At 37.7% G+C, this 16,471-nt stretch overlaps 1 long non-coding RNA gene across 1 annotated transcript in view; it reads right to left on the reverse strand.

Moving 5' to 3' along the window:
• The window catches only part of LOC147577545 (uncharacterized), a 523,754-nt gene that overhangs the window by 364,917 nt on the left and 142,366 nt on the right, over positions 1-16,471 (reverse strand). The gene's annotated exons all lie outside the window — the stretch shown is intronic.

Consider the following 16,471-nt stretch of genomic DNA (forward strand, 5'->3'; position numbering starts at 1 on the left):
AATATGAAATATGGAAAGGGGACTTGAAATGTTAGAAAGATCAGGAAAGGCCTTTCCGAAAGGTGACATTAGAGCAAAAACCCAAAGTAAGACATTGCTTTGGGTAAGAAAAGATCATTGCAGGCAGGAGTGGGAAACAGCAATTGTTAAGGATCTGAGGCATAAGTGTGGCAGGCATGTTTAAGCAAAAGCAAGAACGTCACTATGGGAAGAGTGAGCAAGACGGAGAGAGGATGCAAGAGATGATGTCAGTGAGGAAACTGAGGCCAGATCATAGGAAATTCTTCTTGGCTTTTATTCTAAGTGAGGTGAGAGGCTACTGGAAGATTTTAAGCAGTGGACAGATTGGATCTGATCTGTATTTAACAGAATCACTCCAGCTACTTTGTTGTGAATAAGCTGTAGAGGAGTAAATGCAAAATAAGGGAGGCCTGAGGGTACAATTACAAGTGATCCAAGAAAGAGATGATGGTAGCATGGAAAGCATGGTGATGTGAAAGCAGTAAAAAGCATCTGGGTTCTAGACATATTTTTAAATGTAGAAAACTGATGTCAAAAAAGTGAGGGTGTGAGGAAGTAGAACTAAAGAAATATCCTGGACTGGGGAAGAGGAGGTGAGAGTCAGAGGATGGGGTAGCCACAGCTAGCAGCACTGACATCCACATAACAGAAGAGAAGGTACGGGGTGTGGGCACTATGACAGGAGGTGGATGCACCCGTGAAAGTCTTCTTTGAATTACGTGATTTTCTCAGTGAAACTGACAGCAAGTTCATCAACTGGGATTAAAGGTGAAGAAAGACATGCTAGGAGTTCGAGAGAAGACATGAAATAGGTGCTCAGCAGTGGTAGAAAAACGTACAATGAGTAGCCAAGTCTTCCAGGCAGCAAGACCACTCAGGTTAGTGATCATGACTTCGGGGCATCCCAGTACATCTGAGAGATATTCTAGGTGCCCTGTACCATATCACCTTGGCTTACTTATAATTCATCTGCATTTGTGGCAAACAATTCTCCACACTCTCACAGAACGCCACCTCAAGGGCTTACTGAGCCACCCAGATAGTCTTCCACAACTGTTTCACTAATTCGTGGAATTTGCTCAACCCTAGCATGAGGTATCACAGAAGGATGGGAAAGTTAACACCACTGGTTATGGGCTGAATTGTGTCCACCGTAAATTCATATGTGAAGTCCTAATCCCCAGTACTCCAGAATGTGACCATATTTGGAAACAGGATCTTTACAGACATAATTAAGGTAAGATAAGTTCAGGGGCACCTTGGTGGCTCAGTCAGTTAAACATCTAACTTTGGCCTCAGGTCACAATCTCATGGTTTGTGAGATCGGGGTCCCTATCAGCCTTCATGCTGACAGCACAGAGCCTGCTTTGGATCCTTTGTCTCCATCTCTCACTGCCCCTCCCCCTCCTGTCAAAAATAAATAAACATTTAAAAAAATAAAATAAGTTCATTAGGATGGGCCCTAATCCAGTATGACTGGTGTCTTTATAAGAAGAAGTAATTTGGATACAAATAAGTGCAAACGGAAGAGGATGTGAGGACACAGAGAGAAGATGGCCTTCCACAAGACAAGGAGAAACAGATCCTTCCCTCGCAGTCCTCAGAAGAAATGAATGCTGCCAACACCTCTTGATCTCACCCTTCTAGCCTCCAAAACTATGAAAAAATACATTTTTGTTGGTTAAGCCATTCAGTCTGTGGTACATTGTTATAATCAGCCCTAGCAAAGTAATACACCATCTGGTGACAATTCTTACCTAACCAGGGCAATATTCCATGCAGTCTCCATTTCTATGGAGGAAAGATTCTAAAGTATCTTCTAAATGGAGTCCTGGAGTGATAACCAGTTCAATAATGCACAATTTTCTTAATTTTTACCCTTCCCTGGCTTTTCCCTCACTCTTTAGATCCAACTTCTTGGAATTACCTCCTAAAAATAAACTACATGCACCCAAGTTCTCATCTTCAGCTTTTTTTTCAGGGGAATCAAAGCTAGGACACCATATTGTATGCTTTTCTTCACTGCCATTTCTTCTTCAAACACTTTCTTCTCTTGACTTTTTTGACATTACACATCTGGTTTTCCTCTTACCACACATGCCATGCCTTCCCAGTCTTCTTCCTCTTCTACTCAACCTCTTAATGTGGAAGTGACCACTTGGATCCACTTGACCAGTCCTTGATCTCTCTCCATACTCTCCTTAGGTCATCAAAAGTCAATGACAGTCTCTATCACATTTGTTCTATCAGCAGAATTTGATGCAATTAGCCTCTCTTTCCTCCTTGTCATATTTCTTCACAAAGCTTCCAAAATACCCTACTCTCCTGATTTTGCTACTAGACCACTCCTACTCATCATCTTTCCCAGTGCTTATTCTCACACTCTCTCTTCCCCTCAATCTCCTAAAATTGGAGAGCACTAGACCTAAGTCCCTGGATGTATTCCCTTCTCTTTCTACTCTCATGCCCTTGGTGACTGAATTCAGTCTCAAATCTTTAAAAACCATACATATATACTAACAACTTCCATATTTATTCTTCCTAAACTCCAGATGAATACATTCAACTACCTACTGAACATTTCTATTTGGATGTTGTGGTGGTTTTGTCATGTACCAATCCGGCTACACTACACTGTATTTCCCAGAATTCCTTTTCTAGATATTTCTCATTTGGCTGGGTCTCAAGAGAGATTCTTATGAAATACTGGGAGGGCCGAAGTGAAGCAGCAGCCATTTTCTAATTCCCACATGTTTTTATGTATCTGCTGGTTCTCCATGTGTGCATGAGGCAGATGCACTCCACTAGCTCCTGAAATATCTTTTAGCTGCTTAGATCCCAGGGCCAAGTGTCTATGTTTACCTCTCTGACAAAGGGCCCTGGCGTCTTCAGGAGGCCATACCATCAAGGTCAAAGGTACCATAAACTGACCTTGCTTATATATTCCAGTATATGCTATTCTTTGTACTCTTCAACCTTTCATCCTTCTTTACCTCCAATCTGCCTACCCTGTGGACTTCAAGCTTCAGTACAGGACACAAAGACAAGAGCCACACAGAGACTGTTTAAACAGCACCTACAGTTGTGTAATGTCAAGTCTAACAAGTCCCTTCATACATTTCTATCTCTATATATACTAGAACTATATCCAGTATAATGAGATATATGAAGGGATCTGTGTATCTCTATTTTGTATATCTCTAGCTTATGTGTCTACCTTTGGTCCATATCCAGAAATAAAGTAGAGTATATCTCATTTACTGAATTTATATCCAGTATATTTATATCCAGTATATGTACGTGTGTGTATATATACACACACGTACATATATATACAGAGAGAGATGAAAATCCCTTCATGTATCTCATTACTGGACATATATATATATATATATACACACATATATATATTCACTATATATATATATTCACTATATATATATATTCACTATATATATAATATATATATATATATATATATATATTATATATACACATGGTTTCTGCTTCTCTGCTTGAACCCTGAATGATACAGATACCTAACGGCCATCTCCAAGTCAACAAGTCCACAACTAAACTCCAGACTCCACTCTCACCCTCCACAAAACTTGCTCAACCTACAAACCTTTCTCATCTTGGTTGATGGCAACCCTATTCTTCTTCAATCCTATTCAGGCCCAATCCTTGAAGTCATCATTAATTCCTACTTTTTCTCAGACCTCACACATCCAAACAATTGGAAATGTTACCATGTCTATCTTCATACATATCCAGAAACTTAGTGGCATTGATAAAATTAGATGACCCATCTATAATGAGTCTAAGAAATTAATATTAATGGCTGCTAGTAATGCAAAGACAAACCATCAGAATTACGTGCCTCCTGTATATGATGTAAGGACACTATACCACCTCTGAAGGAGTCTTGCCAGGAAATCAAACCTGAATCAAAATAAGGCTCTAGACATAACTACAAGTTTTCAGAAATTATAGGAGACACAGGAACAGATTATGTGACACACCAGGAATACAATTAACATCATCTAGAATGTGGCAAACTCCAAAGGACAAAGTGATTCAGTATCTTCAAAAAATAAACTCTAAGGGAAAAATAAAGAGACAGAACAAGGAAACCTAGAAATTAATACAAGATTTAAGGGACATAGCAATGTGTATATTCAGAAATACAATGTGATGATTTCATCTGAATACTGATTCAAACACCAATTTAAAAATTATAAGTGGGGAAATGTGCACACTAAGTGGATATTTCATATTTAGAATATTTAAAGTGTGATATTTATATTGTGGTTGGATTTTTAAATAGTCTGTGTCTTCTATGGATACATACACTGAAATAAATACAGAGTAAAGAATTTTATACCTGGGGATTATTTCAAAATAATCCAACAACCCAATAGAGGTAGAAGGGCTGACTTCAGATGAAACTAGGTTGACCACGAGTGGAAAACTCAGAAGATGGATAATGCAGATTCATTCTACTGCCCTCTTTACTTCTGTGTTTAACATTTCCCATAATAAAAAGCTTTTTAACACTATTTAAAATTTACTATCATGATAACTAAAAAAGCCAGTGAAAAGAAATTGTTACAGAGATGGCAGGAAAGGACTGACGTAAGGCAGTGACAGTATTTTTGTTGCCATTATTCTAATAGAAAAACAATACATTCTGAGAAACAGAACAACAAAGTGGAGCAACTGCTTCTTGCCAAAACTTTGTCCTAATTTCTTTTAGGGATAGTTTTTTTTTATTTAAAAGAATTGTTGGGACAAGCAATTATAATGCCTTTTCATTAGTGAGAAAAAAACACAACTATTTTCAGATTCAGCATACAGGCAAAATTCAATTCATAAGTTTCTGAAAGCATGCTAGACTACTTTCCTCTTTCTTTTCTAATTTCATACCACAGGAGTCCATGCTATTTTTAAAGAAACACAATTTGCCAAGTGGAAAATGTTTTTATGTGCTATAAAAGATAAAGAGTTGGATTTTTTCTTTTCCAGGAGTGTTTTACACATTAACCTGTTTTGCTTTCTGAGTATTACTCACATGTGCCTTGCTCATATCTTTTGACTTGTTTTGCTCTGATGAAGGAAAAAGCATGCTTGCGGGGAACTTCAAAGCCATTGAAATCCTCCAAAGATGTGATTCTTATAATCAGCCCATGGCCAATGCTAGCTATTTCCAGACCAGCCCTTAGTCATCAGAGTTCTTGACAACCTTCTGCAAAGCAGACAATTGGCTTGTCACTATAGCCACTGCCAACCGTTATCCCGTTGGTTTGAAACTCAAGGTCCGGCTGGCGTTGGCATGAAGGCAGAGCTTTTCGTGGCAGGTGAAAAGTTGCCAAGTACAGGACACGGTGTCAAATGTAATATGTCAGAAGCCATCTTAGAACAAGGTCACTCTGACCCTAAATGAATACCACAAAAGCCCACTGGAGATCTGGACTTCAAGCCAAAAGGAAAGTGGACCACAATTACCGAAACTTTGCTCATCCTACAGGTTTGGGCCCACAAAATAGACTCAAAATCCTCCTCATTCCCCACCATCCTCCTTCCCCAGGCATCAGTTTTAAATGTAGTCATAAAGCAACAATAAAAGAGACAAACATGGATCAACCCAAGTGAGGATGCTTTCCATTCATGGAAGACCAATGAAGTTTACCAAAGATTACAAATATTCCTTCTGTTCCACCCATATCACAATCATGGAAGTTAATGATACTGACAAACCACATTTCACAGGTCATTTCAGGGACCTGACTGTGAGGAGGACACACATTGAATAAAAAGGAAAATACTTCCCCGGGCTGAGCTCTTTCAAGCCTTTATGCCTAACACGCTTAAGGCAGCTTTCAAATATAGCGAAGACCTATCCATCTGTCTTTCTGAAATTCTCCCACTATCTCCACTAATGTTACCTAAACCTGAAAAGCATTGAGCTTCAAACTCTTCTCCAATCACTAACTCTTCTGATTGAGCCTTAGCGAGGAAGGCTCCCACCTGTCAAGGGCATCCCATGTCCATGCAGTATTTTGGCAGTACCCAGAGGATCCCTATTTTGTGGTCAGATAGTAATTACTCTCAGGAAAGCACCAGCTACCCTGTGAACCAGCACACTACACACTATAAAACTGCTGTTTTCCTATTTCAGCAATAAAATCCAGAAAACAAATCTGGTTCCTTCTATGTTAGTGATGAAAAATAATAATAATTTTTGTCAAAAGGAATATAATACACAGTATTCAACAATTTCAGGATCTCTTCGTCAAAGCAAATAATTGCAGGGGCACCTGGGTGGCTCAGTCAGTTAAGCATTTGACTTCGGCTCAGGTCATGATCTCTAAGTTCGTGAGTTTACGCCCTCTGTTGGGCTCTGTGCTGATAGCTCAGAGCCTGGAGCCTGCTTCAGATTCTGTGTCTCCCTCTCTCTCTGTTCCGCCCTCACTTGCGCTGTCTCTCCCTTTCTCTCTCTAAAAAATAAATAAAACATTAAGAAAAAGAAAAAAATAAATAATTGCAGAACTTTAACATAATAATATGATACTACATAGGAAAAATAGCTCATAAAATGTAACATGGCTCTTAGCGTATAAGAATGACATCTGGGGGGACGCTGGGGGGGCTCAGTCCATTAAGCAACCAACTCTTCATTTTGGCTCAGTTCACGATCCCGGGGTTTTGGGATCAAGCCCTGTGATAAACTCTGCACTGACCATGGAGCTTGCTTGCGATTCTGTCTCTGTCTCTGTCTCTCCCTCAAAATAAATAAATAACATTTTTAAAACCTGACATTTTCTTTCAGTTCCCAGGTGCACACAGAACACAGACTTGTGGGGCTTTGTAGTAGTCCCACAATTGCCCCTAATCATAGGGACAGTTCACATTTTCCTCCCTTGAGGATTAATAGTTTACATAATGAACAGTTAGTAAAGGTAACACAAAGAAACTCTGTGAAAGTGTGGCTAAAAACCTAAATTGGATAGGCCTATTTTAAGAGGTTTAAAATATTATTTAGAAGAGAAAAAGACACTACTCATTATCTCCAATTCACCTGCTCTTTCTCATTTTCATACTTTCTCCTGAAGCTGGTACTCATCAAATTTTGACTTAAAATGCTGACAACACTTCACGGTTCTACTGAAATTTAGCTTTTTCCCCATCACTCTACCAGAAGACTCTCCCTTTAACATTATTCTCATACCTATGAACTGGACCAGCACTTACTGTATATTCTAATCACTATCACAAGCTAATAAATAAAATTCACTAAAAGAATTGACAGGCATATTTTATGCATCCTTGAAAAAAAAGATTCAATATTATTGCAATTCTCATAATAAGTACTGAAGAAACTAAATTATCTGATCTACCTAATAAAGGAAAACACATATAAGTGAATACATATTCTGGATGATGATATAGAATACAATAAATCCTTAAGGATTTAACCAATTCTAAATGCATGTTAGTAAATAATTTTTCTAGACTTCAAATGCACTTGCAACTGTGTTTGAGGTAGACCATGAATGAAGGATTTTATTATGGAGAAGGTTCTACTTTTGCAAAGGCAGGCAAATTAGAGTACCAGCCAGAATACCATCTTGAGTTTTTGGTGATATAAAACTTTTCTATTCAACTTCACACTTTAATATTATTTGTTACATATTATAATGTCATCATTCCATTGAAAAAATTTTAACCAATTGTTAGTTTTAAATTTACATTCTATTGTTATTAAAATACAGAAGGAATATTGAGCAAAGCTTCATGGGGCTTTCACCCTAAGTGAGTTTTAAGAGGTGGATATGCAAAATGGTGTAACTATAGTCAGAACTCAGAGAAACAATAGTAAGTTTCCTTTTAACTCTTTGGTCCTCATAGTGGAGAATCAGCTCAGCCCCAGACTTACAGATAATATTTATTCCACCTGTACACAGAGTAGTTTGTATGCTAAGAATTTTTTCATGATTATAATTAACATTATGAAAATCTTATTTACATAAATAGGCATATAAATCACACAAATTAAAAGGCTACCAAGCAAAAAAATAAATTTTGTAAAAAAGGAAAACTCAGAGCATTAGAGGGTATGTTCCACCTAGATCTGCTGGATGAACCTTAAGTCATTTATCTCCTCTTTATCAATTCTTTCAAGTGAAAAATTGAGATAATGATTCCTGGCTACTTCACAGGATTGGTGTAAACATCAAATGAAACAATGAATATTCATGTTCTTCATAAAGTATAAAATGCTTACCCAATATGAAGCATATTTTAAAATTGTGTGTGCTGAATGTGAGCCTGAGGTCTCCAGCTAATTGTCTTTAAAATCTGAAACACATGTTGTAATAATTATCCTTTTATCTCTCTCTCTCTCTCTCTCTCTCTCTCTCTCTCTCTCTCTTTTTAATTCTTGAGTGGTGGACGCTACAGATATGAAAATCATTATGCTGGAATATTTCCAGCTCTCCCAGCGAGAAAAATGTGTCTATCAAGGAAAGCTATACATTGCCACAGCTCCCTAATGGTATTAATAGAAGCAGAGGTTCTAAAATATTGTTATGAACATTTAAAAAGTTCTGCCATTTCTAATTGTTTCATGGATATTTAAGAAAAATCTTGAGTTTATTTTGAAGCAACTCAGAATGGTGAGATTTTTACTCAAACCCTCTATGTAATTTCACCTCAATGCTAGAATCATCTGATGTACCAAGTTATATCAAGTGTTTTAATAGGCAATAAAGTAGAAAAGGGTGTTACATAGGAATTCTCCTCATCATTCTACACACAGTATTATCAGAAGGAAAAATCAACAACTAAACTGTAAGTGAAAGTACACCAGCTTCTAAATCCAATGTGAGGCACACACCCCAGAAGATATGCAAGAGAGGCCATGAGGTATGTGAAGAATATATTAAAACTTCTAATATTTATCTAAAAGTCAGTAATCAAGCTTTATTAATATTTGATATTTAGATTTACAAGGTACATGTTATTAACTTTTAAATGTATTTATATTACAAGATGAATTTTTGCTCAAACGTTTCTTTTTGAGAGAGATACAAACCAAAACTTTTAGAAAACAGATTTAAACAATATGGGAACTTTTACATTAGGTTACATTCTCTACATTCTTCTACATTAGTAGAAGACACACTACTAGCAGCTTCTTAGGATAACAAGAGCCCAAAGAACAAAGTCTTTAACAAAAACTATAGTAACAATTTAAAAACTAGAAAATGACCCATGGATCCAATTTAGTGTTACTTAAAACAGGTAACCCTAACTATAAAGAAAATGAGGAAGGAAGGAAGGAAGGAAGGAAGGAAGGAAGGAAGGAAGGAAGGAAGGAAGGAAGGAGGAAGGATGGAGGGAGAGGAAGGAGGGAAAATGTCTGGAAGAGGAAGAAGAAATAGTGTGGGAGCAAAGGCTAGTGCTAAACCTTTGGTAACAACAAAAAGAAACTATTTTAGCGGTTAATAGGGTGTTTTGAAACCTTCTTAACTTTGGAAAACCATCTTTTTTTATTCCCTTAGCTAGAGACACTCCAGAAAATTCAAATACAAAACAGTATTAAAGCAATTTTTCCCTAATATGAGAACGAAAAGAATAAAATTGCTATCCTCATTTTCTCTTCCATATTTGCTCTTCTGCCTCCAGGTCAAAAAAAAAAAAAAAAAAAAGGCAACAAGTCACCATGGGCCCTACTTCATCCTTGGAACTATAAACTGCACAAGCTGATACAAATCACAGTTCAAAACCATTAAACCAAGAACCAGAAAATGTAAGCTCTAGAACTATTTCTGTCGAGTATAAGCTTAATAATGCATTAACCTTAGAACATGGAGGCGGGGGGAGTCCCCTCTGTAGAATCTAATGTTGTCTTCATAGATTTCCAAACACTGAGCTCCAATTGTCTATGATCTATATTATTTCGTATTAATTTAAAATGTGATTATTTGGGAAAACTTGTACAGCATGTCTTTGTAATTTATTCTATTTTTCATCTATGAACTTCAGTGTACCAAATGTGATCACAAGATTCATTCATACATTTATTTAGGAAGTATTTACTGATCTCCTAAGATTTGTTAGGTACCATGCTAAGTTCTTCACCTACAACAGTGATTAGAAAGATATCTATTCTATATTTACAGAGCTCAGGGGTTGGTGGAAAACAGAAGGGCAAACATTTATATAAACAATAGTCTAGGGGCGCCTGGGTGGCGCAGTCGGTTGGGCGTCCGACTTCGGCCAGGTCACGATCTCACGGTCCGTGAGTTCGAGCCCCGCGTCGGGCTCTGGGCTGATGGCTCGGAGCCTGGAGCCTGTTTCCGATTCTGTGTCTCCCTCTCTCTCTGCCCCTCCCCTGTTCATGCTCTGTCTCTCTCTGTCGCAAAAATAAATAAACGTTGAAAAAAAAAAATTAAAAAAAAAAAAAACAATAGTCTAAGGACTATGATGGGGGCATTCAGGGTATGTAGAAACACATAAATAAATATTTAATCCTGATTTAAAGCGTTAAAAATACCCCTGAAGAAGGGATTTATACATTGCTCTAAAATATGAATAAGAATTGGCCAAAGAAGGGTAATAAGCTCCAGATGGAGAGAAGTCACTGACACCATACCAGAGAGAGCAAAGAGACATGTTTATAAATCTAAAGTCAGGGCTTCCATATTGCATCTCTGGGGAGAATCTCCGACATTATAGCCCACATGGGCTTCTCTTCTCTTGAGCTGTGCACTCCACAGGATATGTATCATAGGACATGTCTCATCTAGTTGCAGTTCATTATAGTTGGGGTAAGAAATGTGAGTGTAAACATGGAGAAGTAAGAAGGGGTCAAATATAAAAGGACATTATAATCTAAGTGTTGGGAGTTTGAGTTGAATTACTTTAAGCAGAGAAAAAAAACATAATCATATCACCATTTTGTAGGGACTCAGGAATTCCTGAGTCTGGGGATCCCTAAGCCTGGGACTCTTCCAGATTCTAAGCCACATGCCAGCCCATGTGCACCTAATAAAAGTCTGAACAGATTTTTCTTCTGCCAGCAAAGCTTCTCTACCTATGTCAAGCATATTCTTCAGACTGCCTGGGTACCCAGATGCAATAAATATGCTAAGGGTGAAAGTAGCTCCCACTCTCTGCTCACTTAAGAAGGGGCCAGTCTTCTCTGTATTTTATCACATTTAGACATTTCTGCTTCCAAAACTCTTTGATAATTTTATGGAAAAAATATGACCTCTTAGTTTAGTCAATGTTGTCCCATGACAACAGAGTAATTGTCTCTTTTGGTCTACTGCAAGCTAACTGAGAGTGGAATTCTACTTCTATTTTTTTTCTGTTTGGGGAGGTTCCTTATACTGCATTCTTCCCTTACTAAAACTCCAAACAATGCCAGATTACTATATCTTTGATTACTGACAAACATTTCCTATTAAATTATAAATTTACATAAATTCACAAATCCATTACTGTAGACAAACGATGATGTTAATATTTTTCTCTTTAAGGACCATCAACAAGTTACAGTAAAGTAAGTACTTTCCAAGTGTGAATGGTAACAGTCAATCTGTTTACTTCTTTGATGTTATGAAGATCATGATCATGGCTAAGGCCTGTGTCATGGATACCGAAGAGGCCTCATCTTACATTCTTACAACCCATCTTTTTACTCCAGTCATTTCTATACAATCAGCTGCAAGTATTTGTAACCTGACAGCCAATGATCCAGCTACCTCTTGTATCCTTCATTTCTGTCCCTGGGGCATTACTGCTGCCACCCACTAAGCCATCTGACACATGCACAAACCTGAGGTATGAAGGCACTAACACTACAAGGTCAATCCTTGACCAATGAGGAAAGAAGGAAACTGGTAGATGAACACTCCCTGACACTCCCCTCTGTCATGTCTCAGCTGAATAGGTTTAAGGTTGATCTGACACAGTTCCTCAAAGGTCTCCAGGAGGACTTAGTTCCAGTTGCCCACAGAGGTGATTAGATCAGTGAAGCATGCTTGGAAAGACTTTCTCTCTTCCCCTGTTTTACTCTTTCTAGTCCTTAGGTCTGTTTCTTGGGATCACGTTCCAAAATAAACTGCCTATATACAAGCTCTCACGTGAAGCTCTGCTTTAGGGGGCACTACAGCTAAAACAGCCTGGAAGAGTTGACTAAAAATTATAGGATACACAGATGGAGGAAAATTGAGATGGGAGGCCCATCATGATTTCAGAGATATGAAAAGATCAGAACCATCACCACTGTGTCACGCAATAAATTCTACAGAGAAATACCTCTAACATTTAATGCAGCCATTTCTAATAAGGCACATCTCCTGCTAATAGCATATAAGAGAATATTTTTCAAATACCAAACATTTTTAGAAAAGATGGGGCATGCTTTTAAATATTTCCATTAAAGATATGGGGTACACACACACACACACACAAGATGAAAAACAGATGAGATCTTGCCATTAGCAACAACATGGATGGACCTAGATGATATTATGCTAAGTGAAATAAGTCATAAGAGATATATAAATACCATATGGTTCCACTTATATGTGGAATCTAAAAGACAAAACAAGTGAATAAACAAACAAAAAGCAGAAACCCATAAATACCAAGAACAAACTGATAGTTGCCAGAAGGAAAGGAGACAGGGAGATGGACAAAGCAGGTGAAGAGGAGTGGAAGATACAGGTTTCCAGTTATGGAATAATCCTAAATCATGGGGATAAAAGGTACAACAAGAGATACAGTCAGTGGTATTATAATAGCTTTGCATGATGACAGATGGTAGATGCACTTGTGGTAAGTACAGCATAATGCATAGAGTTGTCAAGTCACTATGTTGTACATCTGAAACTAACGTAACATTGTGTGTCAACTATGCTTCAATTAAGTAAATAAATATTTCCATTAAAAATATCAACACTTTCACACACTTATAAAAAGATCAACTGCATAAAATAGTGCTATTCAAAATATTTTATAAAACTCATTAAAAAATTCACAGAGCACCCCAGGTCATTACATCTCGTAATAAGACTAGTGTGATGACGATCTACTTTCACATTTGTGTGGGGGGGGGGGCGAGAGGGGTCTTCCAGGCAAAATGGCATGACTCCCATCCCCTCTAAGCCCTCCAAAGGGCCAGAACTGAGAAATAGGGAGTGAATGATGAGGTGGGTGTGGACATTCAAATGGCAGTTTGGAAGGCAAATCATCCATGGTGACACCAAGGAGTAGCTGATTTCCATCAACCCTTTGTTCCCACTATTCACTTTAAATAAAGCTACTTCAACTATTATCCAGTTGTTATCTAGATTTTACAACTATTACCTGTTATTACCATTGTTACAAATACTACTAATAATAACCTTTTATGTAGACAATTGATACTTTCCTAGTAAATTTTTAGTAAATACCTCTCTGGAAAACATCTCTATATTTATATCTCTAATTTAAAATGTAAATAAAAATTTAAGAAAGTGCAGCTTTAAGACAAGCCCCCCAGATACCTCTTATTCCTGATGGATAATATCTGATTATTGTTCCCATACAGAAGTACCAGAGCCAAAAAGTAGGGCAACAATCTCAATGAGACATGATGGTAGACTGAAATAGAGCAATTTGATAACAATGAAGTTAAAAGATTTGAAAGAGATTTAGGAAATAAAACTGCTAGAACTTGATGACTGGTTAGATGTGAGGTATAACAAATAATATAACACACTATGATACATTGGTTTTATATTCCCTTCAAATCCATTTCCAACAAAGCTGCTAGGGAACAGATTGGTGTAGGTGATAGGCAATTTTAATTAAGATGAAACAGCTTGATGAAGACAACTTAGGTGATCCAGAGAGAAGAAGAGAACCTGGGAAAGAACAGAAATGACAACCATTCAATCTTGTGTAGAAGATTAAAGACAGAAAAGGCACTAACACCCTGATAAAATCTTACTAAGAGAAGTACAGTCAACTCATCTCTAAATGGAATAAATACTGCTTCTCTTGGACCAACCCCGCATTATGCTAATTTCACTATTTTTTCATGTAACCCACTGGTTTTCAATGAGGAGCAAATACTGCCCCCCAAAGGGCATTTGGCAATGTCTGAAAACATTTTGGCTGTTATAAACTGGGGGCATGTCCCCGGATCTTGAAACCAGAGGCCAGGGGTGTTGCTAACTGTCCTATAATGAATGCACAGCACATCCCTCTATAACAAAGATTTATCCAGCACAAAATATCAATAGTGTCAAGGCTGAGAAATTCTGAAGCCCACTGACATGAGAAATACCAAATTTTACACAGAAGCACTATGTTATGTTGTGGGAGTTACTAAGAAAATTAAGTCACGGGCCCTTATCCATGAAGAAAAAACTAAATTCATTACCTTTCAATATAAGAATAGCTATTAAATTAATAGCTCAAATAATAACAGAAGATATGCCATAAATCAGTATGTCTATGAATGTGAAATAAATGATACCAACAGTAAGTGCTCTGAGTGTTTATAGATTTTTATAGATTGGAGAGCAGAAGTTGGCCTGGGAAAAATTAGATATTTTGTGAACAAGGCAAGATCCAAGGCGTTCTCAGACAAAATAAGTTAAGACTTATTTCCTCACAGAACCATAAGTCATGTGACAGATGGAACAGCATACACCAATGCTTTATTTTGGGAAATTCACAAGTGTTCCAGAGAACAAAGGGTATATATTCCATTGCTTAACCAGAAAAACTACCAAGGCTGGTAAGCAGTTTAAGGCCAGGTGGTAGATAGTCTCAGTTGACCCTTGAACAACATGGGTCTAAACTGCATAGGTCCACTTACAAGAAGATTTTTTTACGTTACAGTACTACAAATGTATTTTCTTTTCCTTATGATTTTCTTAATAACATTTCCTCTTCTCTAGCTCACTTTCTTGTAAGAATACAGTATATAATACATACAACATACAAAACGTGTTCATCAGTTATCTGTAAGCCTTATCGTCAACAGTAGCTAAGTTTTTGGGGAGTCAAAATTTCTATGTGGATTTTCAACTGCGGGGGGGTTGTTGCTCCTAACCTCCACGTTGTTCAAGTGTTCAAGGGTCAACTGTATCTTGTTTAATTGAAAAAATCTGTATTTTAGGAAATGCAATTGAGTGACAGTATATAGAATTAACTACCAGAGGCACCGTGGGCAGAGAGAACTCAGGAAGGATAAACATGTCTGAAATATGATGTAATAGATTCTGGCACCAGAATGGTGGCTCTGAGAAAGAAGACAGATAAGAAAGGCAACTTGAGAAGCGAGAAAGGACAGGACCATCCAGATGTTTTAAGAGCAAAGAAGAGTATGTCATCAAAAGCAATTTGTTTTGCTAAAAGGAGAATTAAAAACTGACCTAAGCCAATTTGGTCTTTCATCCATTGTGATTCTTTCTTAAACAATGGTAAATTCTGGTAATTAGAAGTAGGTGATGGTTGTATATGATGATCAAGACAATGACAATGACAATAATGATGATGATGATGATGATGATGACGATGATTTTATCAACAACTTCCTAGGGATCACAGAGAATTGTCTTGGTCTCATCTGGGTTTTATGCCCTGGGCAGCGACAGCCTGTATAAACTCTGTCCAGTCTCCTGTAGGTGCTTCCTGACAGCACCTTGTCTCAGGTCTATATATGTCTCCTCCCTCCTTACCCAAGGGCTTCAGTTGGTGCGATCCCACTGAAATCTGCTCGCTGCCCACATTCATACAAGGTGGAAGTATATGGTGGTTAACAACTCTCTCAGGGCACACATTAACCAATCAAGAGTGGAAGACAGTAAGATATGCTCTCTATCCCCTCCCCTGCCTACAGAGAATATCAAGGCACAGCTTATACTGCTTCCCAGGTTGTCTTGCAGGATCAAGAAACCGATCTCCTGTAGCAGTAGTCAACTTGACAAGATATCCGTGTACTGCCTCTGCTTCCTTTCCCTGTCACTCTTGCCTGTATCTCTGAGGTCACACACCCCAATTGAGTGCTCACTCTTAACCTTTAGTTTCAGGTCTGCTTTATGAAGAACCATAATAAAAGTGATGATGATGATGATGATGATGATGACAACGATGATGACAACAATGCCAGTGATGACAAAGAAAATAGTAACTAATATTTTTGGTATTTGCTAAGTGTCCATCAACATTACAAGCACTTTCATCCTTATTACAATCCTATAAGGTTGGTATTATTATTCCCATTTTTACAGATGAAGAAACTAAGGCAAAGAAAGGTTCCCGCATTTCCTCTTCAGTAAGCTCTGGTGACAGTGACTTGTTAATGAGGCTACAGATGCTTATTCATTGACATTTTCCCTCTCCAAATAAAATAAGATAAAAACAGGAGAGAATAGGTGGCTAC

Source organism: Puma concolor, chromosome C2 (genome assembly GCF_028749965.1).
Source record: "Puma concolor isolate L17-30 chromosome C2, mPumCon1.1.hap2, whole genome shotgun sequence".
NCBI classification, from domain to species: domain Eukaryota; kingdom Metazoa; phylum Chordata; class Mammalia; order Carnivora; family Felidae; genus Puma; species Puma concolor.